Source organism: Neoarius graeffei, chromosome 14 (genome assembly GCF_027579695.1).
Source record: "Neoarius graeffei isolate fNeoGra1 chromosome 14, fNeoGra1.pri, whole genome shotgun sequence".
NCBI classification, from domain to species: Eukaryota; Metazoa; Chordata; class Actinopteri; order Siluriformes; family Ariidae; genus Neoarius; species Neoarius graeffei.
In genome coordinates, this window is record NC_083582.1 from 23,349,443 (window position 1) to 23,354,040 (window position 4,598).

Below are 4,598 nucleotides of genomic sequence, written 5' to 3' on the forward strand. Positions count from 1 at the left end.
TTTTATATTAGCAGCAGTGTTAGGGAGGTGCTCAACATCCTCAACATGTTGAACACACACACACACCACACACACACAGAAAGAGAGAGAGAGAGACCCTCCTTCGCCAAGAAAGAATAAAACCATGTCAAGAGAACTGAATTGCAGGACAACGTGGACGAGTGGTTTTTCGTGATGAGGTGGAAGATTCTGACATGGAATTAACATGGCATGGATGAACACGTATATCTATACATGTTTATCTACACAAGCGAACAGTGGATGCAAACTGAACAGGGACCTCTATCACACATTGCACTGTATTATTATTATACTTAGTTTTTTTTTCTCTTACTCTTATTCATTCGTGAAAGCAATGTTGTTCTCATATCTCAAGCTTCACTTGGCTTCACTTTCCAATCAGCAGTGAAACATGTTGTTAAAAGATTGCATGCCATTCCACAGATCTCATGTTTAAGGTGGATCTATTTAATCCACTTCTTTCTACTGTTATTTGATTGAAAGTAGTTGTAGACCCTACTATTTACCTGCTAATGACTGTTTTCATTGAAAAGGGTGGTCCGAATGATACCAAGTACTTTCCGCCTTGGCCTGTTGCGTTTGTGCTATATTTATAAAATACAAAATCTGTCTTTTTTCCTTTCCCTTTTTATAATAGCAAAAGTAATAATGGTAACTATGATCATCATCTTCCTCCTCTTTGTAACTACATTGTCATTTTCCATTTGCATTTGTCTGCTCGTAACTGAGTCATTTATGGTTCATTCAGAGCAACATGAATTAAAATAAATTGCATTTGAACATGATGGGGTGATCATCTCAAAAATCTTAATGATTTTAAGCATTTATTTTAAATATGTAAAATGTAAGAATATGTACATGTTTGTGTGTGTGTATGAGAGAGAGAGACTTGGCATTATTTGAAAGTCTGCGTTGTGTCATGGACACGTTGCAAGTTCAGAGCCCGATCTGAAGCGTTCATACAGTATTGTGTGCTGTCTTTGATTAGTCACTGTCAGTCTAACTAACTGAAGAGTAATGCTGTTCACATGAGGGGAAACTAATTTAACCTCAGCACAGCACACAGCTAGCTGATCAGTTGAGGGTTAAGAACGCAGTCAAAGGGTCAGACAAAGGGTCTACATTTCAGAATTTAGGAGATATGAAATTATATACAGAACCTATATACAGAACCTATAAATGCACTAGCTATTCTTTCAAAAACACAAGGTATAAGAATAAGATTTCTTTTTTTTCATCCATACCAGATTGCTGTTAACACAAATTCTAAAGTGGACTATTTGGATCTTTTGTGGAACCAAGTGCAGCAGCACCATCAGTGGTCATAAGAAAAATGCCACATTGATATGAAGAAGCAAGGTTAGGGCTGATTTCTTTCTAGCCCAGACTGTAGATTCATGCAGCCTATCAGTGGCAGTCATGTCAGGTAATTACACAGAGTGACACACCCACTGGACTTGATCTCCTTTAGAGCTTATATTTTTCAGACACTTCTGAAAACATGTCATCGGCAGTGACTGAGAAGACACATGCCAAATACATTTGCAGATGTAAAGAATGTGAACAAGGTGGATTATTTTATTTATCATCTTTTCCCCCTGAAAATTCATTTGGATGAGAAACTAAATATAGATAGACTAAGTACACATTGTCCAATCAGTGTACAAGCTACACAAAAGGATAAAAAAAACAGAACAGTAATTTTAGTATTATGGTTTGAATGAAAAGGCTACAACTTTTCTGTTTAAGGGGTTTGGAAATCAGAGGAAACACGACATGAACTCAGTAGAGCATTACGCACTTGATTTGTTTAAAAAAGAAAGAAATAATAAATGCAACTGCCTGTCTATCTTTAAGGGTGTGTGTGTGTGTGTGTGGGGGGGTAATAGTTTGCCCCACAGCATTCTTATTATGCCATTAATGTGACTTTGACATATAATGCATTACTCAATAGTAATAGTTTCACAGTGGAGGTAATGATAGATATTTAACAGTTATTCCACGAAATCGAGTCGTACATGAGCTGATAACTGACGAGACGTGTAGCGCTGAGTTGGCTGTAAGCCATGTACAATGAGTTTGAGTGGAATAACTGTTTTATATTCTATCCAGATTCACTGGATTTTGAGAAACAGAGCATTTTTATGTTTATTTTTTGCAAATTCAATAAATAAAAACTTTATACAAAATCATTTCCACTTAGAATGTAAACAAACTGGTGAAATGACAGTAGCAATTTGTGAAAATGCTATAATAATAATTCTTGAAAAATGAAAAAAAGATACGTTCTTACCATCAGATACTTTTATTTCATATTTTGTTGCTTTTTTTGTATTTTTGTGGATTTTCTTTTTCTTTAGGATTTTTTGGTGATTGACAAACCAACTTAAAGGTGCATTACCGCCATCGACTGGGCTGGAGTGTGGAACAGGTGATGGGGGAGACCCAACTATATTCTTTTAGCTATTTCTGTTTCTTTTAAAGACTTGATAAAAATTTTGGGGATTTTGTTTTCAAGTAGTTTTTACTTCGTCCTTGGTTGGTTCAGCAACATGCTCCACCATTTTGTTTTACTCTACCCATGGTATATGAGCTGATAGCCTAGTAGTAGAGTAGCCAATCAGAGCATGCGATTGCTCATATCCAGTGAATGTGGATAGAATAATATGTTTTAGCCTCACACCTAATATCACCAACAGACATTACTGAGAACCTTTGACTTGTGAGTGAGGGCTACTCCAACACTTCTCATTTTTTTTAAATAATCTTGTCTGCCCTGTCAGTAATGCTTGTAAATGATAATAGAACCATTTTAAAGGGTTGAATTCACTCATGAAGTTTTTGAAATATAACATTCATACTTCACATTTCTAGTAAATACATTTAACCTGATCAAAATTCAAATCTATATTCACATCATGTATTATAATTACTTTTAAAAAAATCTATTTTCTATGGGAAGAGTATCAAGATATTAGGGCCATTGTAGGATAAAAAAATATCGAGAGCTAAATGAGGGAGTTATATTCTAAGAAATTTATGAGAAAAACAGGAAAAGTAAGATATTCTCTGATATTATAAAGTCACAAACTTGTGAGAGAAAAAAAACCCCACAGAAATTCGAAGACTAAAAACTTACAAATTTACAAGAAAAATTGTTGGATCAATGTCATCACACCACAGATGCCACACCTGAGCTGTGAGTTATAAGAAATGCAGTCTTTCCTCCTCAATCATGCAATACAAAAGAATAAACAGCTAAGAGATTTTCTCCTACATTTCACAGAATGCACTGCAGCTAGGAAGCCGTGAAGCATGAGATCCTTTCCGAGTTTTTTCATAATCTTGGAATTTCTAAGCTTTTTTCTTGCAAATCTATGACTTTATAATCTTGGAGTAGGGCTGCACGATAAATCGTTAAAAAATCGCGATCTCGATTCACACATACACGTGATCTCATTTCGAAACACAACGATTCTTAAGCATTTTATTTCACGAGCGGCATCACAAACAAATGCTCCCGTTTCTTCCCGGATTTTTTCAAACGCCCCTAAAGGCAGCACTGCCACTGACTCCTCCCTCAACCTATGGTAAAGCGTCTTTACAACACGTGATTCAGTCAGTGGAGGAAGCCTGCCTGCAGTTGAGTGTGTGGAAACAGTGAGGGAGAGAAGCAGAAGAAACGGATTGCGAAGAAACCCCAGGTGGTAGTGGCGAGAGTCACCCAAAGACCCGAATCGAGCTCGTGCCCAAAAAGGGTTCACATTCGGCGGTGTGGAAGTATTTTGGGTTTAAGCCAGACGATGACAAACAATCTGAGGTGCATTGCAAAGTGTGTTCTGCCCTCGTTGCAGCACTGCAAGGCAACACCACTAATCTCTACAATCACCTGAAACGTCACCACAAAGTAGAGTATGATGAAGCCGTACAAGGCAAGAAACAAACACAAACACAGATGACAATAACCAGGACCTTGTACAATGCAACACCATACCCATCAAACTCCAGTAGACACAAGGAGATCACAGCAGCTATCACATATCACCTGGCAAAAGATATGGCACCGATAAACACTGTACAACATGAGGGATTTCGGAAGATGATAAACACTCTCAACAAACGGTATTCTATCCCCTCCCGCAACTTCTTTTCAAATGTTGCGCTCCCCGACATGTACAATAAACAGCGGGCAGTGGTCGAGGCAGAATTGCGGGAAATCAATCATTTTTCCGCTACGTCTGATTTATGGTCCAGTCGGACCATGGAACTGTATTTGAGCCTGACAGTTCATTTTATAGCGCCTGATTTTACTATCAAAAGCCGGTGCTTACAGACAGCTTTTTTCCCCCGAAGACCATACAGGCGAGGCCCTAGCACAGGGATTAAAAGATACCCTCGCATCTTGGAGTCTGAACGAGGATAAATTGACCTGCATCACAACAGACAATGGTCAAAACATAGTAAAAGCCATCTCCCTCAACGATTGGACCAGGCTCCAATGTTTTGGACATCGACTCCATCTGGCAATAGGTGAGTTCCTTTATAAAGTCACAATTATAATAAAAATAATAATAAAT